Source organism: Antechinus flavipes, chromosome 5, assembly GCF_016432865.1.
Source record: "Antechinus flavipes isolate AdamAnt ecotype Samford, QLD, Australia chromosome 5, AdamAnt_v2, whole genome shotgun sequence".
Taxonomy (NCBI): domain Eukaryota; kingdom Metazoa; phylum Chordata; class Mammalia; order Dasyuromorphia; family Dasyuridae; genus Antechinus; species Antechinus flavipes.
Window position 1 is genome coordinate 39,794,086 of NC_067402.1, and position 25,751 is coordinate 39,819,836.

The 25,751-nt window shown below is 38.2% G+C and overlaps 1 protein-coding gene across 4 annotated transcripts in view; it reads left to right on the forward strand.

Moving 5' to 3' along the window:
- The first annotated feature begins 2,962 nt into the window (after positions 1-2,962).
- Positions 2,963-25,751, forward strand: part of FYCO1 (FYVE and coiled-coil domain autophagy adaptor 1) — a 95,500-nt gene continuing 72,711 nt past the window's right edge. For 2 of the 4 annotated variants that reach the window (XR_007947734.1, XM_051962216.1), the window contains exon 1: positions 2,963-3,526. The gene's annotated coding sequence lies outside the window, so the exon portion shown is untranslated. The remainder of the gene's footprint in view (positions 3,527-25,751) is intronic. The other 2 variants (XR_007947736.1, XM_051962217.1) reach the window with 2 other exon arrangements.

A 25,751-nucleotide genomic window follows, 5' to 3' on the forward strand; every position in this document is an offset into this window, starting at 1 on the left:
GTTCCCTTCTGTCCCAATCAGACTATACATCTGGAGTACTGTGTTCAATTTATGAACTGCCATTTTAGGTGCTCCTTTTAGGAAGGACATTAACAAGCTGGGGTATGGCCAGAGAAAAGTGACCAGGATAGTGGATGGACTGAAGTGTATACCTATAAACTGTTAAAAGCTCCAGGGGAAAAATCTTGGAGAAGAGAAGACCAAGAAAACTGGATAACATGATTATTGTCTTCAAATATTTCAAGTTTCTTGTAAAAGAAGGATTTTTTTTTCTTTTGTTTACTTGTTTTTTTTTTTTTTTTTTTTTTTTTTTTCTTTTTGCTTGGTCCCAGAGAGCAAAATCGGAAAAGTCTTAGGGGAAAGTTACAGAGAGTTTTAGGCTCAACATTAGGGGAAAAACCCTTGGCAAAACCAAAACCAAGCCCAACTTCCCAACTTTCCAAAAGCAAAACAAGTGGCCTTGAATAGCATAAAGATGTTTTTATTTATTTGTTTGTTGCTGTTTTTTCTAATTGAAAATCTGTAATTCAAAGTTGTTTATGGTGTTATGCCACAGTTTCCTTTTAATGATTGACCCAGTTTCCCTAATTGTCCGATTTAGTTATTCTGCCTCAGGTTATAACCATTCCCTCTTAATGTTTGATATAGGATAAAGGTCTTATATTTTAGATCTTAGGCTATACTTATTCCCTAGTAATGTTTGATGGGATAAAGGTCTTTATCCATTTTAGACACCATTAGAATATCAGGAGCTTCTCCAGTACCTCCCATTATATCATCCTAGGTGCCTCCCACCATTAGGTCATCCCCATCCAGGTAGCTCCCCCATTATGTCATTGTTCTTGTTACCCTATAAAATAATCTTGTACCTGACATTCATGGCTGGATTCTTTGATTCTAGCTTCATTCAGCTCTGGGATCAAACCATGGGTCCCTTTGGTCCCAGTAAATCTCTCCATTTAATAAATTATTAAAATACTCTCTAATCTCTATCTTGCTCAGTTTCTCCGGCATTCCCTTTTGGAGGCCCCATCCCATCAAACATTTTAAGGGAATGATTATAGCCTAAGGTCTAAGATATAAGACCTTTATCCTAACATTAAAAGGGAATGATTATAACCTGAGGCAGAGTAACTGAATAGGACGATTATGGAAACTGGGTCAGTCATTAAAAGGGAACAGTGGCACAACATTGGGAGATTAGTGGATTTTTTTCTATTATATTTTTTATTTATTTTAAAAAGTATTTCCTCACTATATTTTAAAATTTGTAACATTTTAAAATGTTGAGCTCCAAATTCTGTCTTCCCTGTCTTGCTCTCTCCTACTTAATGAAAAAGCAAGCAAAAGAATATTGATTATACATGTGAAGTCACGCAAAATACATTTCCATATTCCGTATTAGACATGTTACAAAAACACCCCCACATACAAATACAAGAAAAATAAAGCAAATAAAAAGCATTTGCTTCAATCTGCATCCTGAGTTTATCACTTTTCTCTCTGGAGATGGATGACAAAGTGAGGGGATCAGACAGCTGCCTTATTTTGGGGGGCTTTTCACATGCCGTCTTGTTGAGTCATGTCTCTATTGGGGATTTTCTTGATAAAGCTATAGAATGGTTTGCCACTTCTTTCTCCAGCTCATTTTTCATATGAGGAAATTGAAGCAAACAGGATTCAGTGACTTGCCCAGGATCATCCAGGTAGTAAGCCTCTGCGGCCAGATTTGAATTTAGGGAGATGAGTCTTCTTGAATCTAGACTATCCTGGGGTCACCTGAGTTTCAGGAAACCCCACCTGCCCTCAGTTATCCTGCCAAGGAAACACACTTTATTCTGTTTTTTTTAAATTAACTTTTCATGTAAATATTGAAACATGTATAAAAGGATTGCACATGTTTAGCCTATATATATATGGGATTACGTGCTGTCTAGGGGAAGGGATGGAGGAGGAAGGGAGAAAAATTTGGAACATAAGGTTTTGCAAGGGTGGATGTTGAAACTATCTGCGTGAATTTTGAAAACAAAAAAGCTATTATTTTAAAAAATCATAATTTTTCATGATTTAACTCCCTGAAAACGCCAAAGGGGAAGGAACCCAAGGACATTAGCAGCTGATTTGGTTCCAGCAGGCTTTGTTCACAAGGTAAGGTCCCAGGGTGGGGTTCAGCTCAACTTAATTGAGAGGAAAAACCTCCCGGAGTAGGAATGCTGGGATGTTAGTAGGATTGTTCAGAGCGGCCCTCTTAGCACCAGACAGGATTTTGCCAGAGAAGTTCATAAATGATCTGGGGGAAGTGGAAGGAGATAAGCCTGAGGATCTCTAAGGTTCTGTCCGGCTACCCGGCCATTCCAAGGTCTCTATCAGCAAGGGGACCACTTCCGGCTCCCTCCCACCCTCCCACCATCTTAACTGATCCTTGTCTTTAGAGCAGTATGCCCACTGGAAGTTTCTTGTGATAAGCTAACTGCCCTTTTATTTTAGGTCTTTGCTCTCCATCATTATTGCATAATTCCATTTTTTTATTATTTATTTTTTACAAAAAATTTTGAGCTCCAAATTCTCTCCCTTCCCGCAGCCCCTCCCCTTCCCTTCCATTGAGAGGGCCGGAAAAATGATGCCAATTACCCAGGTCGCTCTTTGCGTCCTTTCATAGATAGTGACTTTTCTGTGTTCCCGCTGCCCGCTATTCCTGCTCCCTCCGGACGCCTCCCGAGGGCAGGCGCAATCCCTTTGTTCCTTGCGGCGCCCAACTCAGAGCCGGGAAAATGGGGATGAGAACCAGAAGAGACCATAGAGGGAAGCATTTTGCAAATCTTAAAAGTTCCCTATCTATGCAAGGAGGTGCGGGAACTCCCGCATCAGGAAACTTCCTCCGCTAATGCTAATCATCCCCTTCGCTTCCTTCTAACAGTTTAAAGCTTCACTAAGATAATTTTTTTTAATAATAGCTTTTTATTTCTCCAAATACACGCAGTTAGTTTCCAACACTCCTTTGCAAAACTTCGGGTTCCAATTTTGTCTCCTTCGCCTAGACAGCAAGAAATCCAGTAAGTTAACAAGTTAGTGTACTAGTTAACAACTAGTTAAACTCAGGGTCAGCTTGAAGTCAGAAGCAGGATTTGAACTCGTTTTCCCCAGAATTTGAGACATTACACCACTCATCGTGAGATCACAGATTTAGACACGGAAGGCATTCGCCCATTTTACAGAGGAGGAAACTGAGGCCCCTACAGAGGTGGAAAAATGCTGCCGGAGGGGGGGGAGTGGGAGTGGGGGGGGGGCAGTGGCGTAGGAGCAGCAGGAGGAAGAGCGGGGGAGGAGAAGCTAAGGAGGAGGAGTTGTAGACTTCTGCAGGCATGCTGGGAGCGGCCCTCGTCCCGCGAGGGATGCTGGGAGTTGTAGTCCCGAGCCCTCTGCCGGGCGATTCGTGTCATGGCTGCCAGCATCGAGGTCCTGTACTTCTTGTCCAGCCCGTGGACACAAAGTTTCTGAGCTGGGGTGACTGGGGACGTGAACTCCTGTAAGTGACGTCGGGCGGCCGGGCCGGGGCCCTGACATCTTTAGCAGAGCTGTCCATGGCAGGCTGGCTGTAGGGGTGCCCTCGCCGGGGCGCAGACTCCAATCTCTAGTTGATTTCCCCGTCACTTGTTGCGGGCGGCCGCGTCCTGTGCCCCCGCCCCGGCCGCCGCAGCTGGGGGCTGCCTGCCTCCCTTCCCCCCACGCTGATCTCCGCAGCCGGGGGCTGCCTGCCTGCCTTCTTCCTCACGCTGATCTCCGCAGCCCGGGGCTCCCTCCCTGCCTTCTTCCTCACATTGATCTCCGCAGCTGGGGGCTGCTTGCCTCCTCTCTCTCCCCCACCCCCACAGCTGGGGGCTGCCGGCCTCCTCCCTCCCCCCCCCACAGCTGGGGGCTGCCGGCCTCCCTTCCCCCCACGTTAGTCTCCCCAGCTGGGGGCGGGCTCCCCCCTCCTTCCCTCCCCCCTCCTTCCCCGCCCGGGGAGCGGGAGCGCTGTGCCGCAGCCAGAGTGTGGGGGAAAACGACTTTTCCTGCCCGTCCCACTGTCACCTCCCCGGGCTGGCGAGGACAGCTCACAGAGTATCCGGGGACAAGGGCAAGGGCGCCCGTCCTGCCCTTCCTCCCGCCTCCCTCCCCTTGGCTCGTTCGGCTCTGCCCTGGCACTTTGCAGCTGGCCGAAGGGCTTGGCATTTCGCTCCCGTAACTTTCCTTCCCCGGACCCGGACGGTCTCCTACCGCACCCGGCGGTACTCGTTCCCTTTTTGGACCCCGAGACCGAGTTAGCAAACGTCGGGATGAATTTAAAGATTTACCTTCTGGGTACACGAACGAGCCTTTGATTCGGGGAGTCAGAAAATCATAACCTAGAGAGAGAAGGGACCTGGAGATCCTCTTCGTTTTGGTTTAAATTTTTTATTCTTCCGTAAAAAAGGGGGAAACTGAGGCACAAAGAAATTAAGTCGCTTGTTCAAGGTTAACTAGCTGGGCAGTCTTAGGCAGGATCTGATTAGGTGTTCCTGAAGTCCATTACCCAGCCCCATTCTTGTCTCTGAGGGTCAAATGTGGACAAACACCTGAGTTTTCCTTCTGCTTTGGGGCAGAACGCTAAAAGTTACAAGCGCATAGATTTAGAGCTGAAAGAAACTTTAGAAGTCACTTAGCCTGAGCATCCAGAGGAGGAAACTGGCTCAGAGACAAGAAGCATCTTGCTCGCGTGAGTGAGTCGGGATTTGTTGCGTAAATAATTGCAGGAAACATTCTGGGCGACTTTTTTTTTTTGGCTTGTGGTTAAGGACAAATTAATTGTTTGTTTAAAAAGTGATGCAAAACGAGAGATCAGTGTGCTCCTGCTCCAGTTTTATGGCACAGCTGACTATGGAAAATGGTTCTCGCAGCAAGCTTAATCAGTAGCACACCATCAGTATAATCTGTGACAGCAATAATTGGGGCTGAGATAATGCTAACTTTTACCTGTCTTTACTCTGCGTTTGACTGGTCTTGCCGTGACAGTCATGTGATAAACCATTTTGCAGTCCGCTTGAAGGGAATCTTCCTTTGGCTTTGCTGAGATCGCTGCTGCAGGGAGCTTTCCTCTGCCTGCTCCTGGAAGGCCCCAGTCACACAGGCCTGGCACGGTTTACAATTGTAAGCAGCACTTCCAGTGGAGTTAGAGCTGGTGACATGCCTCCGCAAAATATGCTTTTTTAAAATAATCAACGAAATAGGAAGCCAGCGTGGCTATCAGGAGAACTGGGCCCAGTGTTGGAAATAATTCCTTAGATAAATTACTTAACTTCCCTGGACCTCAGTTTCTTCATCGGTAAAACAGGGATTATGAAGTAGTATTTAAATGCAGTAGATTATACCTAATATTTTAGTTCGGTTGCATCCAACTCTTCATGACCCCATTTGAGAGTTTTTTGGCAGATACTGGATAATTTGCCATTTTCTTTTGCAATTCAGTTTATAAATGAGGAAACTGAGGCAAATAGTTAAAAGATTTGCTCAAAGTTCCATCACTAGGTTTTCCTGACTCCCCGCCTGGGGCTGTATCCTTGCACTACCTGGCTGCCCCTGCATAGGGACCATGGATAGTAATTTGGGAATATTGATGATAATATGGAAATGTTGCTAATAATGTTAGAATGGTAACAGTGTCCACTGCAGGAATTAATAGGACCTGCGACCTCTTAGTCCAGCTGCCTCATCTTACAAATAAGGAAATTGAGACTGAAGGATGTAACCAAATCATACAAATAGCATTTGAAGTGGGATATGAATACATGTCCAGGAGCTACTGCTCCTTCCCCTGAATTATCCTGCCTTGGGCCTTTATAATTTCTTATTGAATGCTGAATGTTTAGTTAGTTGGACTGAATAGTTTAGTTAGTAAAATACACCAAAAGAATATAGTTTATGTATTTGAATTCCAATAATGTGCCCCAGATTTGTAACCAGAAACATGTAATAAACGGGTTACCTACATTCATTCCTCTGATTTGTGCCATAAATATCCATTGACATTCATTCCTTCTCTCCTATGGTTGCCTCAAGTGGCAAAAATAATTCAATAAATAAATAAACAAACAAACAAATAAATAAGACTAACACTTGTTGAAACTGCCTTAAGCAAAAGGTACACCTGTCTTCCCTTTGCCTTGACTTCTAGAGATACTTCCTCCTTTGACCCAGAGAAATAAGGTCAGTGGTTTGTTGGGGGATGGGATTAACATTGGTTAATCTGGTCTTGTGAACTACTCATCTGCCCACTCCAAGCCCCTGGTATATCATACTAAACTCCTCTACCATCTGCTTAATCCCTCCCATTTTATTTATCTTACCCTGTGACTGATTGCAGAGTGTCAGGGAAAGTAGCTTTGGGTTCCATATTTCTTCCGTCTTATTTTTAGAGCTGATGCTACAAAATGAGTCTTTGGTGTCCTTTGCTTGTGAGCACCCTCCCTTCACAATGCTGATAATTTTTTTTCAAGTTTAATTTTCTTCCTCAAGCTGACCAGTATTGTTTTAATTCCTATAGCCCTTTATGCCAAAGAGGTCGACAGCTTCTTAGGGTCATTATTTTTCCACCCAATGGGTATGAATTTGGAGGACTAAAATGCCTAATGCTTTATTTGGTGATACTTGCTTCATATTATTAAAATAATATATAGATCTTTTAATATTTACAAAGCATGGGAAGAATGTTAACGAACAAGGAAAATTGTTGATATACCAATAACCATCATAGATTCCCTTTTCCAGAATGTGCCACTATCTTTGATGCCAGCATTTTATCATCACCACCACCACCACCATCAATAAGCATTTATTAAACACTGTATATTAGGTGCAGATTAAGTGCTGATGATTAAAAAAAAGACAAAACTAGGACCTTGATATTTAGGATTTCACAATCTAATGGTGCTGGAGAGTATGCAAGCAACAATGTTTATGCAGAAAATATATGATATAAATTTGAGGTAATCTCAGCAGAAAGACACTGTGTTGGATGGAGACTAGAGGCTCCTCAAACTTCCTGGGAAGAATTAAGGCACCTTGATTGTGGCCGATTCATACCTTTGTTTCTGGTGGTTCTACTTAATCTTTCTTAATTTTTGAATAATGGGTTATTTCATCTTTCTGGTCTCTTCCAAAGAAATAAAGGTAAATCAGATGTCCTCTTGTAGAGAGCCACAGACAGTGGGGGAACTCTCGGTGAGTTATAAGACCCTTCAGCTCAGAGAGAACCTGCTGACAGTTTCTGGTTCAGCTCTCATCTCCCCTTGGGACATCTCATCTTTTTTTGAGAAGTCAGGGGGTGTGTGACAACCAGTGTTCTACTTGAAATGGAGATATTTGCAATACAGGAGGCATTTACATATTAACAGCAAAATGCTTATAGTTAGCCCATGCATACTGTAATGATTGTACTAAGGTATTTAGAGGTGAGAACTTGAAATAAAGGGACTCCATATTTGATCATCCACCTGCCTCATCAGTCCTCCTCTAAGACCAAGGCCTCGGGCTGGTCCCGAGGTCCTCCAGATAGCTAATCCAGATGATATACTTTGGCATCCCAGTGTGGGGGCTCTAGAAACCACAAGACATTTTGGCACCCCAACTTGGGAGCTCTAGAAAGCATATTACATCCTCTGAGGCTTATTTCTGTTTCCACAAAGAAAAGCACATGTATTTGTATAATCAAATTTAATAGGAGCATGCATTTAGCAGAGTTTACTAAATGTCACATAGCTTGGGCTAGGTGAAAACAGTGGTTCTCATGGGAAATGTCACTATGAAGTTGATGTTTAGGTGAGAATCTCAACTGCTTAGATCAAGTATTTGGTTGGTGTGTCAGAAGATACTATTTATGATTAAGAAGGTAGTAATCGAAAGAAAAGGTTGAGAGAAGCAGGGTATTTTTTGGTTGTTGTTGTTTTTTTTTTTTTAAACTGTGACCTTGGTCTGGAAAGGCACAAAGAAGAAGAAAAGACCAGTGGATGAATTTACCAACTAATTTCTGTGATTAGCAAATTAAAAGATTAGATAGTGTTTGATATCTTTTCTGATGGTTAGTCTCTTTAACAGATGGCTTCTGATTTCATGGAGGGCTAATAACACTTAAAATTATTTGTTTGGCTGGATCAGAAATTGAGTTTTATGTTTGTGTTTACTCTTTTTTCTTTCTTTCCAGAGTTCACTATATTTAAAAATCCTCTTTGGAAGACTACAAGTTCTTCAGTGGAGACAATTATATAAACAATTTACTAGCTTAGGTCTAAGATATGCATAATGTATTGCTCTTTTTTATGATTTTTTGTCATAATAGCTTTTTATTTTCAAAATACATGTAAAAATAGTTTGCAGAATTCACTCTGTGCACGGCTCTTTTAATAGAATGATCCAGAAAAAAATCATTCAAAACCCGGTCAACCAACATTTATTAAGGGTTAGCACTTCCAGATAGTGTGCGAAACAAGGGATACAAAGAGAGGCAAAAACAATCTCTGTCCTCAAGGAGGGTATAAAATAATGGAGAGACCACATGTAAATAACTAGATAGATTTAAAAAATGAATAGAAGATACACTAGTAGATTTGCATAGGCTCTTCCTATGGAAAGGGAAAGCTAAAAGTTGAGGTCAACTTTCCTGGCAGTGGGAACATGGAGTTGGGGAATAGTTCCTCATGTTTGAGGAACAGCAAGTTGAGCAATGTGGTTGGACCATAGAGTGCATGGTGTGAAAAAGCTGGAAAGAGAGAAAGGGGCCAGTTTAAAAAAGCTCAAATGGGTTTCATATTTGTTCCTAGAGGTAAATAGGGAGCCAGAAGACTAATAGAGCAGTAGGATGACATAGTCTGATCTAGACTTTCAAAAAATCATTTTATCAGATCAGTGGAGGATGGATGGAAGAGAAGAGTGACATGAATCTGGGAGACCAGTTAGAAAGCTCTTGTATGGCAAAGGGACAAGAAACATAGTGAAATGATAAGATTGGCAGGGAATCACAGGTGGGATGAGTGTGGGTCAGGAGCTGAGAATAAGGCTAGGGAGTGAACACTCAAGTGGTCACTTGAACTACTAGAAATAGAGGAAAAAGTCAAATTGACTTTTTCAAAACCTTGAAAGAGGGTCTAGTCTATGACACTTGAATGGATTTCACCTTTGAGAACTTTGTTTTGGTGATATGAAAAGAGCCAAAGAAAGACAGTTGAGCTAATTTTCACATAGGCAAGGGTTGTTTCGTTCTTTGTTCTACTTGGGTGGCCTTACATGGTTGTAAATAACTTCTGAATTCTTTTGAAACTATTGTTCAGCTGTTTTCAATTATATCTGACTCTGACTCCTTTGGGATTTTCTTGGCAAAAGATTCTGCAAGGGTTTATCATTTCCTTTTTGAGCTCATTTTATAGATGAAGAAACTGAGGTAAATAGAGTTAAGTGACTTGTCCAGGATCACAAAGCTAGGAAGTGTCTGAGGCCGGATTTGAACTCAGGAAGGTGAATCTTGACTCCAGGTCCTGGTGCTTTATCCACTTTGCCACATAACTGCCCATTGAAATAAGTATTCCCTGTGAATCAGTAAATAGAATCTCATGTGTATGTGGATCATATGTGTGTCCAGATCTAGTAGTCATACTCCTCTGATAAGATTTAAGGATTCTCCTCTTGAGAGTTTTAAATAATATAAATTTAAATAAATAAATTTAAAAAAAATTTTTTTAGTTTTTTACATACTTATCATCTCTTCTGTTCCCCACAACAAAACAGAGGTTGAAACATTGACTCTTAAATTTTGAAAGATTATTAACATTTCTTTTTATTTAGTTTCCATTTAAAGTCAAGTACCTGTAACTAGGCACATTTGAGTGCATAACTTAGAAAGAACAATGAATTTGGCATCAGAGATCTGTATTCAAATCTTGGCTCTATTACTTATCTCTATGAACTTGGGCAAATTAGTTAATTTCTCTGGACTTCACTTTTCTCATCTGAAAAACATAAAGATTGGAATGAATGACCTGAGATTTTTTTCTCATTAAAATCTCCCATTCTCTGATCCGGCGACTTACGCTTTGGGTGGAGTAGTTAGTAGTTTGGTTCTAAGCTTCCTCATAAAAAGTTTCTGTGTTGAGTATAAAACTTAGTTTCATCAGTTTCTACAAAAGTTGAAACTCCTGGCGTTATTTATTATTTGTTGATAGTTTTTTGGAATTTCAACATGTTGGAATTGATTTTTAGCAGAACACTCCTAGGTTGTTTTTTGTTGTTGATTGTTTTAAAGACTTTGGGAGAACCACTAGTCTACCCCACAACCTCATTTTATTTTTAAGTAAATTTTTGTTGATGACTTTTGCTTTTAAATCTTCTACATTTCCCAATGTAGGCAGTGGACAGAGTGCCAAGCCTGAAGTTTAAATCCTATCTCAGACACTGACTATCAGTATGGCTTTGGCAAATTATTAACTTTGACTTAGTTTCCTCATCTGAAAATGAGCTGGAGAAACTAACCAGAAGTTTCTCTGCCAAGAAAACCCCAAACTGGGTCATTAAAAAAAACTTATTTTGTGATTCTGAATTTTGCTGGATTAGTCCTTGGAATATAGACATATGAAATGGATCTGGATAAATATTTATTGATGAATGAGTCCTGGAAATTAAGGATTCCTGTTGTTGTTTTTTTCTGGTGATTAATGTTGAACACGGCTTTAATATATGTTATTTTTATGTTTATCATACATTATGTTATGCTAGTAGGCTTCCTGTGAATTATAACATTTTCATGAACTTAACCTTAACTTTACCTGGTGGCAAATTTTGTATCTTATTTTTATTTTAGTTAATAAGGCGTACTGTTCTTGTAAAAAAATAATCATGTTGGTAGAAATGTGAGCCTTTTAAACCTTTTGGTTATAGATGTGTTCTTAAAGCTGTGTGGTTTTTACAAATGAAGAAGTAGAACACCAAATTGGTTGGGTAGGTTTCTGAAAGTCTCATAATAAGAGCTTGTTGGAATCGGGATAATAATCTGAGAATCTGAGCACTACTTGGTTGTTTCCCTATATAATGCTGTCTATTGAATGTTATAAGGTTGACTTTCTCTAAGCTTTGGGGCATAGTCATAGCTTCTTATTTCTACAAGCCAGCTTTGATAGGATTCCAGCCAAAGTCATCCCATCCCCTCATGTTTTCCTTTGTACACGTTGACCTATTTAAAATAGGCCTCATTTAAGGTAATAAGATGGTGCTTGACACAACATGAAATAAATAATTAATTCAGGCAAATGAAAGAAACCATGAGAGCATCATTTATGTGTAATTTAAGCCAATGGAAAAGTCACTGGTTAAGGGAGAGACTGACTCCTAGCTTAGAAACCTCAGGCCTCAGTTTCTGATGTTAGTCTTTGACTCAGTTGTTTGCTATTGCTATTTCTAGTTATCATAATTAGCTTGAAAAGACCCCCATTCAGTTTTGCTTAAGGTGTTTGCTCTTCTTGTCTTTGACCTTTTTTTTCTCTTTTAATGTCAGTCATTAATGAGGATCTGTCAACTAGAATTCCTTGTTTTTCTGTTAGATCTTGAAGGTCCAACTTGCTGTCTACATCAAGATCTGCCATGCATTCAGTTGTCTTTTTCTTAGAATTTTTCCAGCTCTCTATGTTAAACTAGTGGAAGTTTTATGTTCTTCAGTGGCATGGATAGGCCTTACTTTGTAGACCAGAGACCTTATGTCTCAGAGCCTCTTGGGTACTGGCAGAACAGAACCAGATGTATCTGATCAATAAGAAACATAGAAGAAGTTAACAAATACCAGATGGGCCCCACAGATACCAGACTCTTTGCTAAGGCTTGTTTTAACTTGATTAATCAAAGAATCAAGTCAAGGTGTAAACTTAAACAGCCAGATCAATTTTTGGGTGTCTCTGGTTAACTGGGTTGTTGTTGTTCGATCATTTTTCAGTTGTGTCCGACTCTTCATGACCCCATCTGAGGTTTTCTTGGCAAAGATACTGGAGTGGTTTGCCATTTCCTTCTCCTGTACATTTTACAGATGAGGAAATTGAGGCACACAGGATTAAGGATAGCACAGCTAGAAAGTATCTGAATCCCTACTTGAACTCAGAGAGATGATCTTCCTGATTCCAGGCCCAGCATTCTTTTTTATTCACCACCTAGCTAGGAAAATATAATCTCTTCCAGTTGGTCATTCAGTTGTAAACATGTATTAAATGGCAGGCACTGGGCTAAGCTCCGGGTATACAAAGAGGCAAAAAGGCAATGTCCTTTAGATTTAGCTCATTAGATGAATGGGTTGTGAATGCCAGAAACAGAGATTTAAAGAGAAGATAAAATAGACATGCAGATAATCACTATAGGCACATGTATAAACATAGTACTCACATAACAGTGAATTCTAGATTATTAAAGGCTTAATAAATCCAGGCTGGTGGTTGTTGAAGTCCTCTTGCCATTTTTTCCTTTTCCTTCTGTTGTCTATTCTCAGCCATTTTGCTTCACAATAAAAACAGCAAAAAAGAAGAAAAAGAGAAATTCCCAACCATTTGGCTACAGAGCGATGAATTAAAGTTCTTGGGATTAATCACATGAGGAATTAGTGTCAATGCTAGGATTAGAAAAACATAGTTCCTGAGTTCATTTGGCTAGATTTTCATGACTGAATTGAACTATTTCCCGGAATTGGACTGAACTTGCCCACTGGCAAATGAAAAGAAGATAGAAAAGCAGTAACAAAAAATAGGTCACATTATTGTTGTAAGGCTGGGAGCATGGTGAAGATAAGGAGTTAGAAACCCTTGAGAAAGATCATTTACTTGAGGATATAAATTATATCCAGAAACCAAAGACCTTTAACACAGGTACCATTGATACTCATCATTTTCTTATAAAGGATTATCAATAAGTTGATATAAAGAGCCTGATTTATCACAATCACAATTTATCACAATAAGAGAACTTCTTGAGGAATTTTGGATCTGAAATTCCTTGGTTCTATCTTCAGGATGTGTTAGGCACTCAGTGGCCTTGGCAACTCAGTGCCTGTGCTTGCTACCCCCCAGGTAGCCAGGGACTACTTTCGGCTACCGTGGCAGCATGTTTTGAATATTAACTGTATTTGTTTTCCTTTTTACCAGTCTAGGTCTTAACATTTAATGTTTGAAAGGTAACTTATCTTCTCCTACCTGAGCTGAAATTAGACTATCTCGAAGGAACAATAGGAATTCCAGAGTATTTGAAGAAATAAGCTTTGGATGCTTAGTTATATGTGCCCTAAAGAGAGTGACCTTCTAAATTCCTCCCAATACCGCTCTCTTGTTTAGATTAGAAATGTTCATCCCAAAGTCACTTTAGATAGGGTCTTTATGTCTCTGGAATGATGGGATTACAAAGTCCAGCAGAGCCACAGTGCTTCCCTTTCTTGTTTCAGCACAATTACTTCTAGATCTGTGACTCTTATTCTGTACTATATGGAAGCCCAGCCATTACATCTTGGCTTTATTCCAGATTTGACTTACACTTGACAGTTGGCTTATCCCTCCTCCTCTTTCCTTCCTCTTATAGGAAACAAAATCATGGTTAAATGTGTCACTCATGACCCTATTGACCCAGGTCAGAGTTGAAACAATAAATGAATATCTAGCCAATATAGATCAAACATGACTGGTATGGGTGTTTTCCACGGTAGAAAGTATTGTGTTGTTGGAGAAAACAAGGAAAGAACAGATGGAAGTATTTGGAGATTCTAGCCCAGATATAAAAACTGATTCCCATCCTGTTTGGGAAGATTGAGCTTCTCAGTTGTTTAGCATGTTTAATTAAATGATCAAGGGATTATGTCACTTAATGAGCATCATAGTCATCCTTGTACAAACACCTCACTCCCAGTGTTTATCTGGCTACTTGCTCCTGAGTTGAAGGAATCAATCCTCGAATCAGTCTCTGGCTTGGTTAGGACAGAGCTGTCTATGGGCTTTTTCTAACATTTAACCCACAGTTGGGAAGACCTTGAGGTCTCCAGGGCCCATGGAGGTAGGTAAAGGCTGAATTACTTCATTACCTTTAACATACATATTGTATAGGTGCTATTTCCAGTCTAACTAAAATTTAGAATTGTTTCTTTCCTTGATAGTCATTCTTTATTTAGCAGATGTTTGCTGCCTTTGTCTTTACTTCGGGTGGAATACATTTAATAGGGTAGTTCTTACTTCACAGGGTTAGTTATAAGTCATATGAGATAGTGTATAAAAAGGGCTTTGTAATATAAATGCCAATTGTTGTTATTCACTGTAAGATCCGTGAGGACTGTTTTTATTTTATTTTATTTTATTTTATTTTTTGCTTTTCTTTGTATCTCTGGCAGTCAGCATAGTACAGCACACAGTAGATGCTTAATAAATGCTTATTGATTGACTTCTTGAAAGCAGAATAGTATATATGTATATATAGCAGAGGTCTTTGAAGGAAGCGTTGATTTATTTACTGGAATGGTGTGATTAATAGACTAGAAACATAAAAGAAAAAAGCCATATAAATGTAAAATGAGTAATCAGAGCTTAAGGATGTGGATCAAACAACTTCCATGTGAATGGGCAGCTAGGTGTACAGTGGCTAGAGTGCTAGTCTTTAGTCAGGAAGACCTGAGTTGAGATATAGCCTGACACTTATTATTTTTGTGATCCCCCAGGCAAATCCCTTTACCTTGCTCACCCCAGTTTTCTCATCTGTAAAGTGAGCTGGAGAAGGAAATGCTATCCACTCTGGTATCTTTGCCAAGAAATTTGGGGTCAGGAAGACTCAGACAGGACTGAACAATGACAATAACAACTGAATATGACTAAAGCTATACCAAGCTCTGGAGTTACATAGCCCAAAAATAAACAAATAAATGAATGAATGAATGAATAGAAAAGGAAAGAAAAGAAAAGAAAAGAAAAAAGGAAAAGAAAGGAAAAAAAGAAAATGAAAGACAAGTGCTCTGCAGATGTTATTAGGAAAGCAACTTGTATAATGAGCACAATTCAAATGGCTCATCTTATGATCATTCATAGGGTCATACTTGTCTGCTCTGTCATGTCAAACTTGTCTTAAACACAGAAATGACCATTTTACAAATGTTTATGGGGTCAGTCTCATGCTTTTTAATAAGCATGTGACATTAGTGTTTAGATAGACAGCTGCTAGTATCCCTTTTTTGATTATAATCCTGAGATAAGGTTTCCTTTTGCTGACATGGCTTTTCATGTGGCATCTTGAGTGTAAAATCTTAATTATTAATTAATTAATAATTATTAGTTGGCTATCTCATCATGGTGTGGAGATGCCCCTGGGTCTGTGGTTAGTTTTTATTTTTATTTAAAAATTTTGTTTTTTGTTTTTTGTATGAGCAATTGGGGTTAAGGCAACAGGGTTAAGTAAGTCTAGTAAGTCTTAAATGTCTGAGCCTAGATGTGAACTCAGGTTCTTTTTCTACATTTATCATGCTGCCCCCCCCCCCCCCCCCACCACCACCAAAAAAAAAAAAAAAAAAGATCAAAGGGGGAAAAAAAACACAAGAAAGAAAAAAAAAATCAGGGAAACAAACAACAATAAGAAAGTGAACATACTATTCTTTGAACCATATTTAATCTCTATAGTTCTCTCTCTGGCACTTTCCATCACAAGTCTGTTGGAATTATGTGACCAATTTTTATTTTGTCAATTCAGTTTGCCAAGTGTTGTAGTGATACTTTGGGAGTCAGGCATACCATCAGAAAGACCTGAATTCGAATTTGACTTCAAACCCTTGCTATTTAGGTGATCCTAGATGTTACTTAATTGCTGTCTGCCTATACTATGCTCTGCAAAATGTAGCTAACAATAGCACCTACTTCCCAGGGTTGTTGTGAAGATCAAATTAGATTAATATCTCTAAAGCCCTGAGCATAATGCCTGATCCATAGCAAGAACTATATAAATATTAGCTATTATGATTATTGTTGTTGCTATCTGTTAATATTTTTCAACGAGAAACATCAAATGATCCTAAGCACAAAAAGACTTATTTGGAAGAACTTTAAAAGGACATTAAAATCAAATAAGAGAAATTGTGGAAAGATTAGGGGGAAAAGTAAAAACAATCCAAGAAAATCAAGAAAAATATGAAAAGAAAGTCAACCAACTGAAGAGAAAATCAAAATTGAAGGAAAAAAATAATGCCTTGAAAACTAGAATTGGGTAAGGGAAGCTAATGGCCAAGAAATCAAAAGAATGAAAAAATAGAAGAGAATGTAAAACATCTTTTCAGTAAAAACAACTGATGTGGAGACCAGATCTAAGAAATAATATAAAGATAGTTGAGCTATTTGAAAACTATGATTAAAAAAAGAGTCCTGATGCCAGAAATTATTATGGAAAATTGTTCTAAAGTTCTAGAACAAGAGAGCAAAATAGAAATAAAAAATCCTCTGATCACCTCCTGAAAGAGTTCCTAAGAAGAAAATTTAGGGGAATATCATAGCCAAGTTTCAAAGCTCTCAGGTTGAGGAAAAGATATTGGAAGCAGCAAGGAAAAAACCCCAAACATTTAAATACCATGGAGCTACAATAAGGAGTAGCAACTACTATGTTGAAGGACCATACGGTCTTGGAATACTATAGTATGCAGAGCAAAAGAACTGGGATTAAGACCAAGAGTAATTTACCTATTTACAAATTAAATATGATTCTGAATGAGGGGGAAAAGGGACATTTAATGAACTCAAAGACTTTCAGGTTTTTATGACAAAACAGCAGAACTTAAAGGCTTAAAGGGAAATTTGACATGTAACATCTAAAAGAAATATAAGGTAAACCTTAAATACCAATTATAAGGGACTCAATAAGGTCAAATTGTTTATTTCATATATGTGAAAATGTGAAAATATTAGCAGAACTCTTTCAATTGTCATCATTATTTGGGTAGTTTGAAAAAAAGGTGTGGGCTGAACTGAATATGATAGCGTGATTCTAAAAAAATAAATAAAAATTAGGAAGAAATAAAAAGGAGTAATTATCTCATATAAATGAGGCATAAATGAAAAAAGTGATACAAAAGAAGCTAGTGGGTAGTGCTGGGACTTCTCATTGAGGTAAAGAGGGAACAGTGTGTGTGTGTGTGTGTGTGTGTGTGTGTGTATCTAGAAGTGTATAAAGTCTTCTAAATTCAGAAAGAAATAAGAGGACAAGGAGATTAGGGTTAGAGAGAGAATAAGGAGGGACTCAAAGGGGTGGGTAGGTTAAGGAATAGAAGGGCGAGGTATCTGAGGAATGAGGAGGGATAGGGTTATTTGCCTATTAGGTTAATTTACCCTATTGGGTAAGAAGGATAGTATAGAAACCTAGGAAGAAGGAAAAATATACACATATACAACAATCAATTGTAGCTTAGAATGTGAAACGAATTTACTTATAAAATGGAAATGGAGAGCAGATTAAAAATTTGAATTCAAAAGTATGTTGCATTCCCTGGAAAGACTTACATGAGCTAATGCTGAGTGAAGTGAGTAGAACCAAGAGCAACAGCAATAGCAAGATTATGTGATGATCAACCTTGACTTTCATGGCTCTTTTCAACAATGAGATGATTCAGTTCAGTTCCAGTGATCTTGTGATGGAGAGAGCCATCTACACCTAAAGAAAGGACTGTGGGAACTGAGTATGGATACAACATAGCATTTTCACCTTTGCTGTTGTTTGCTTGCTTGTTTTTTTCTTTCTAAATTTTTCCCTTTTTGATCTGATTTTTCTTATATAGCATGATAATTGTAGAAATGTTTAGAAGAATTGCACACATTTAACCTATATTGGATTACTTGTTGCCTGGGGGGGGGGGGCGAGATGGGGGGAGGAGGAGAGGAAGAAAAATTTGGAATACAAGGTTTTGCAAAGGTGAAATTTGAAACCTACATTTGCATGTATTTGGAAAAATAAAAAGCTATTATAAAAAAAACTATGTTGCTTTCAGACAACAAAAATAGATAAGCACAAAGCTAAAAGAAAGCACAAAGCTACAAGAGTAGAATTCAGTATGTTAAAAAAAGCAAGGCTAGCAATCAGATTTGGGACAAAGTTTTTTGTTTTTGTTTTTGTTTTGTTTTGTTTTTTAAATAATAACTTTTTATTGACAGAACCCATACCAGGGTAATTTTTTTAAAACATCCCTTGCACTCACTTCTGTTCTGATTTTTCCCCTTCCTCCCTCCATCCCCTCCCCTAGATGGCAAGCAGTCCTATATATGTTAGATATGTTGCAGTATATCCTAGATACAATACATGTTTGCAGAACCGAGCAGTTCTCTTGTTGCACAGGGAGAACTGGATTCAGAAAATAAAAATAACCCAGGAAGAAAAACAAAAATGCAAATAGTTTATATTCATTTCCCAGTGTTCTTTCTTTGGGTGTAGCTGCTTCTGTCCATCATTTATCAATTGAAACTGAGTTAGGTCTCTTTGTCAAAGAAATCCACTTCCATCAGAATACATCCTCATACAGTATCGTTGTTAAAGTGTATAATGATCTCCTGGTTCTGCTCATTTCATTTAGCATCAGTTCATGTAAGTCTCTCCAAGCCTCTCTGTATTCATCCTGCTGGTCATTTCTTACAGAACAATGATATTCCATAACATTCATATACCACAATTTATCCAGCTATTCCCCAATTGATGGGCATCCATTCATTTTCCAGCTTCTAGCCACTTACAAACAAGGCCGCCACAAACATTTTGGCACATACAGGTCCCTTTCCCTTCTTTAGTATTTCTTTGGGATATAAGCCCAATAGAAATACTGCTGGATCAAAGGGTATGCACAGTTTGATAACTTTTGGGGCATAATTCCAGATCGCTCTCCAGAATGATTGGATTCGTTCACAACTCCACCAACAATGCATCAGTGTCCCAGTTTTCCTGCATCCCCTCCAACATCCATCATTATTTTTTCCTGTCATCTTAGCCAATCTGACAGGTGTGTAGTGGTATCTCAGAGTTGTCTTAATTTGCATTTCTCTGATCAATAGTGATTTGGAACACTTTCATATGAGTGGTAATAGTTTCAATTTCATCATCTGAAAATTATCTGTTCATATCCTTTAACCATTTATCAATTGGAGAATGGCTTGATTTCTTACAAATTTGAGTCAATTCTCTATATATTTTGGAAATGAGGTCTTTATCAGAACCTTTGTGAAGATGTTTTCCCAGTTTGTTGCTTCCCTTCTAATCTTGTTTGTATTAGTTTTGTTTGTACAAAGGCTTTTTAATTTGATATAATCAAAATTTTCTATTTTGTGATCAATAATGGTCTCTAGTTCATCTTTGGTCACAAATTTCTTTCTCCTCCACAAGTCTGAGAGATAAAACTATCCTATGTTATTCTAATTTATTTATAATCTCGTTCTTTATTCCTAGATCATGGACCCATTTTGATCTTATCTTGGTATACGGTGTTTTCTGCCGTACTAATTTCCAGTTATCCCAGCAGTTTTTATCAAATAATGAATTCTTATCCCAAAAGTTAGGATCTTTGGATTTGTCAGACACTAGATTGGTATAGTTGACTATTCTGTCTTGTGAACCTAACCTATTCCACTGATCAACTAATCTATTTCTTAGCCAATACCAAATGGTTTAGGTGACTGCTGCTTTGTAATATAATTTTAGATCAGGTACAGCTAGGCCACCTTCATTTGATTTTTTTTTTCATTAATTCCCTTGAGATTCTCGACTTTTTATTGTTCCATATGAATTTTGTTATTTTTTCTAGACATAAAAATATTTTCTTGGAAGTCTGATTGGTATAGCACTAAATAAATAGATTAGTTTAGGGAGTGTGTGGGTCAGAAACCATTAATAAAACAACTGGATAGATCTCTAAAAGCAAAGCAAAGTTTATTTACGTTCTAGGGGGTGTCCCACCAATCGAGCAGACAATTGAAGGGAGGAGGCACCGTAGGGAGTAGGGTCGACGCTTTTATCCCTGACGCAAATTCCCCCTCCTACCACTGACCCTCATCCTTATTGGCTGAGGATCTTACATTCTAAACGTGGGAACTATCCAAGAAATTGAACTTGGCCAACAAGTACATAGTTGCCCATATTTGGCTGAAATAGGGAGTATAACAAGAAGGGGACTTAAGTATGCCCTTAGGGGGCTAACAGGGAGGGGATAGCAGGAAGACTTTAAGTATGTCCTTAAGATAGCAGGGAGGAGACACTAAGTATGCCCTTGACCTTAAAGTCCTTCAAGCCTACTCAAACTTTGAAATAGATGAAGCCTTACTGGATTTTCATATCTTGAAAGATCTCATTTTATTTCGTTCAGGAGTATTGTCATCTTTATTATATTCTCTCGGCCTATCCAAGAGCATTTAATATTTTTCCAATTATTTAAGTCTGACTTTATTTATGAGGAAAGTTTTTTGTAATTTTGCTCATATAATTCCTGACTTTCCTTTGGTAGAGAGATAGATTTGGGACAAAGTTAAAGTTAAAATAGATTTAATCAAAAGTAAAAGTGTAGCCAATATTATTCAATATTGTTTTAGATCATTTAAAATGCCTAGATAATATAAAGTACCTGAACCTATACCTGTCAAAGCAGACACAAGAACTATATGAACATAAACATAAAACATAAAATTTTATACAAATAATAGATCTAAATAAGTGAAGTAATATTTATTGTTCAGGCTTAGGTAGAGCCAATATAATCTTTTTAAATGACAACTTTGCCTAATTAATCTCTTTATTCAATGTCATCCCAATTAAATTCCAAAATAAATTTTTTATTGAGTAAGGAAGAACAAAAGGTCGGGAATTTCAAAGAAAATCAGAGAAAAAAGATGTAAAGGAAGTAGATTCAGTAGTATCAGACCTTATATTATAAGATGAGAGCATTGTTTAAGTGTAAAAAAGGCTAATTTTGATTATTTTGATTTAAAATCTTCTCGTATAAATAAAAACTCTTTGGCCAAGAATGAAAGGAATGCAGACAATTGTGGAAAACCTATCATAGGTAATCTCTTAAATAGGGTGTGATTAGAGGGACAGAGAGAAAATATATCCTCCCTCCCGGTGAATGGGATCTTGACTTGCTCCCAAGTGAAAGCATGTATCATTTATTCTGATCTCTCTTATGTCTGATTTCTGTTGGCTGCTTTTTGGGGGGCAACCAGATGGCTCAGTTGATGGACTGCTAGGCCTGGGGTCAGTGTGATCCTGGGCAAGTCACTTAACTCTGTTCACCTTAATCCACAGGATTAAGAAGGAAATGGCAAATCACTCCAATATCTTTGCCAAGAAAACCCAATGTGCAGTGTTGTGCTATGATCCTGAAGGAACAACAACCTTAGTTATTCCTAGTGGTCTTTTCTGCCCCCAACATTTGATGGTTGGTGCATTGTAAACTATCTACTTCTCTCTTGAGAGGTGTCAGAAAACCAATTTTTTTTTCAGAATCCTTCCAACCTAGACCAGAGATCCTGGGGAAAGGGTTGACAGAAATTAGTTTAGTCACTCTTCCTCATGGAAGCAAGGGAGGCTGCCAGACCAGGCCCTGTCCCTCAGGTTTTGCTGATGCCATAAGGTCCAATCTGACACTCTCCCCAGGGTTGGGCTAATTTCTAGTTTGGATGTATCCATGTCCTAGGAGCCACACTTTTATATATTAGACCATGTATATGTTGTTGCTTGGTTGGATGTCTTGCCAAGGAGTTCTTAAATTGGTTTTGCCCCCTGTGGTTTCTTTCTGCTCAATGAAGCATTAATGTCACAAATTTCCACCATTCTTCTTTGTAAGATTGCATAAATTAGTTTCTATTCTAAACTCTCAGATTACTACCTATACTTAACAAATGAATAAAGTATTGGCAGACAAGGATACTTTGTACTTTCATTTAATCTTTATTTGTGTGTATGTGTGAGAATTTGAATAGTTCTAATTGCTATATAAATTTATGATGATGTATTATATAATAATGGCCTTTCTACAATTCATTATCCAATTGTTTGGTATCAGTAACTTATCTGAATTGGTTAGAATCAAGTTGTTTTAATTATATATCATATCCTTTTCCCTTTTATTATACTAACTTTCTGTTCATTTTTAGCTTTGCTCTTATAAGTCAGTAGTCTAACTGTATCCAGATAATTGATTAAGGAGAAGAATTTACTTCGGTATTGGGCATTTTTTAATTTGTTAACTTATAATCAGTTTCACTTTTATGGTGTTATTTAGCACTTGGTTTTTCCGAGGGCTACGAGTTCTTTTCTCAAGGAAAGTATTGGTCATGTCAAAACATGAGGCTGCTGTGAATCTCTAGGACTTCTCCCCATCTTTTCCATTACATTTTCTTGGCAGTCTTATTTATTCTCTCCTTTACATTGAGGTCCCCAAGTGTTAAAGTAAGTGTTTTCATTTATAAACTCTTATTGAGTTCAATTTCCTTATCTTTTTATCCTTTCCAACTGATGGTATGTGGCCATGGAGTTGATAACAGTGTTATTCTGTTATCTTAATAACTAATTATCAATCTGTAGTCCATCCTTTTCCTCCTATTTTTGTGGACATCCTACTCCGAAAAAGTCAGTCTTTGAGGGATATAACTGAGCAAGGTAAACTTCTCCCAGTCCCAAGGTGTCTACCTGGGGAGGGGCCCTTACTTTTTGTCTATATACAAAAACCAGCCTCAGCCTCAGTCATGTCTCCTTTGTCCTTGATAATAATGAAGCCCTATCCTGTGGCAGGGATGGATGTGAGGTCCTCATTCTCCTAGGCACCAAGTTACTGGCGGGCTAGTAGTAAAGGCAATTGGCTTACTCCAAAGGCTGTGATATAAAGGCTTTTATTGTTAGCAAGACACCAAGATAACGTTCTCTTGGTGGACAATATCACTTTCAAGAGATAAGTGATTTTGCGAAGAGATATCTTCTGAAGACCTACTTTATACAGAAACAGAACAATAGAACAGAATAGGCAAGGCCACTTAAGTTTTGCACCCAAAAAGGTACATTCTTTAGATAATCTTTCATCCTGCTTCCAGAGGGTGTGGGACCATGAAAAGTCTTACTCTAGAATTTCTTCCAGAGAATGTAAATCCATTTAAGTTTGTTTACATCACTTTACAGGGCTGTCCTTCCGGTTTCACCCTCATCTATCCTTTTTCCTGTACAGTTTAGGGTGACCCAGCTCATGAAAGAGGAAACTAGCTAGAGAGGTCCATGGAAATGGCTTCCCCTGTCCTAATTGCTTGGATCTCATGCTCAAACCCTGTTCCTAGCAGGAGAAGCTGAAGGCTTTGAGCCCACTTTCTCCTTTAATGTCCAGCAATAGTGCTATTTCACTTGTCAGAGCAATTCCCTGTCAGAAGATTCCCATCTGATTTAAGATGTTTGAATTTAGAAGCTCCCTTGAAGTCTTTGGTTATGAGAGAAACCACTGATCATCAATTTATTGATCATTTGCTAGTCTAATGAATTAATTACTAATTAACTGGAAATTCTCTCTCTTGGAATTTTCATCTGCTACAAGTTGAAAGTTCTGTGTTGAGGAAACATTAGGGATTGTCTAGGGATTTCCTGTATCTCATTTTCCTTGTTTCCCATTGCCATGAATTGTTGAAAGTTTTGCTTTGGGCTGAGGAAGAACTGGGAATTCACTGGGGGTCATTTGAAATGAATTGTGAATTTCTTTTTTTTTTTTGCTGAAGCAATTGGGGTTAAGTTGACAGAGCCCAGAAACTCTCTAAAAATCCTTCAAAGAGAAAATCTCCTTGAATCTGGCCTCTGTAGGGGATGAAGGAAACATCCTAACAGCTTTATTCTGTTTTTTCTGAGAGACAGGCACCACCCCCATTGATAACACTCACTACTGATTAAGCTTCCCATTGAATTAAAGATCAAGCCTAGAAAGACTCATTCAATGCTATTCAGATTCCAGCTCAAGCTGACCAGCCCCCATGGGAGCAGGCGTTGGCTTGTAGCCAAGGTTTCTATTATAAAAAGAGCCAATTTTAAACTCACTCCTTGCAGAGAACCTAACATGCTATGCCATGCTATGCCATGCCAAGTAAACCTCTGCCTGCTGGAATGATATTCTCTTTCAGCGTTACCCTTTCTTTATCCCACTAGTTTACTCCCCTGTCAGGACCGTGTCACTAAGGAACTCAGCCTTTCTATTCATGCATAGCAAAGGCTGACTTCCAAATGCCTATAATAAATTAATTATTATCAGTCTAACTTTTCTGGTTTGTAAATGAAGGACCTCTGTGCCGCCAGAAGGGGGTTCCCACAACTCCCTACCATGCGGGAATCCTAAAGTGATTTAGGGGAGCCAAACCTCTTCATTTGGTTCTCTGAACCCTGAACCTGCCACTAAGCTCATCATTTAACTCCCTGACCATCAGGAATCCTAATCTCATCATTTTGATTCCCTGAATCTAATCTCATCAAATTGACTTGCCCAGGATCATACAGCTAGGAAGTGTTAAGTGTCTGAGACCACATTTGAACTCAGCTCCTCCTGACTTAAGGGCTATTGATATTTCTTATTATTATCTTTTCCTATCATCTTAGTCTTTAAGTTGTGAGGTAGTACCTTGGAGTTGTTTTAATTTGCATTTATCTAATCAATAGTGATTTCAAGCATTTATTCATATAACTATAAATGGCTTTAATTTCATCATCTGAAAATTGTCTGTTCATATCCTTTGACCATTATTCAATTGAGAAATGACTTGTATTCTTATAAATTTGACACAATTCTTTATATTTTTTAGAAATGAGATCAGAAATACTGACTAAAGATTTTTTCTCAGATTTGTACTTCCATTTTAATCTTGTTTTAGGTTGGTTTTATTTGTGCAAATCCTTTTTAATTTAATGTGATCAAAGTTCTGTGGGTTTATTTTATATCCCAGAACTTTGTTAAAGCTGTAAACTGTTTCCAATAGAATTTTGGATGATTTTCTGGGATTCTCTAAGTTATCTTCCTATCATCTATAAAGAATAAGTTTTATTTCCTCTTTGCCTATTCTAATTCCTTTAATTCTTTTTTCTTTTCTTATTGCTAAAGCCAACATTTCTAGTACAATGTTGAATTCTAGTGGTGATAATGGGCATCCTTGTGTCTCTCCTGATCTTATTGAGATTGCATTCTATTACAAATAATGCTTACTGTAGGTTTTAGATAGATACTGCTTATTCTTTTAAGGAAAGCTCCCTTTATCCCTATGCTCTCTAGTGTTCTTAATAGGAATGAGTGCTATGTCAAAAGTTTTTTCTGCATCTGCACACTCAATCTATTGAGATTATCATATGATTTCCATTGGTTTTGTTATCGACGTGGTTAGATGATAGTCATCGTTTTCCTGATATTGAAGCAGCCCTGCATTCTTGGCATAAATCCCACTTGGTCATAGTCCCTGGTGATAAGTTGCTGTCAGCTCTTTCCTAATAGTTTATTTAAATTTTTTGCATCAATATTCATTAGGGAGATTAATCTGTAATTTTCTTTCTCTGTTTTGGTCCTTCCTGGTTTAGGTATCAGTGCTATATTTGTGTCATAGAAAGAATTTGGCAGTACTCCTTTATTTATTTTTCCAAATAATTTATATAATATTGGAATTAATTGTTCTTTAAATGTTTGGTAGAATTCACTTGTGAATTCATCTGGCCCTGGAGATTCATTAATAACTTGT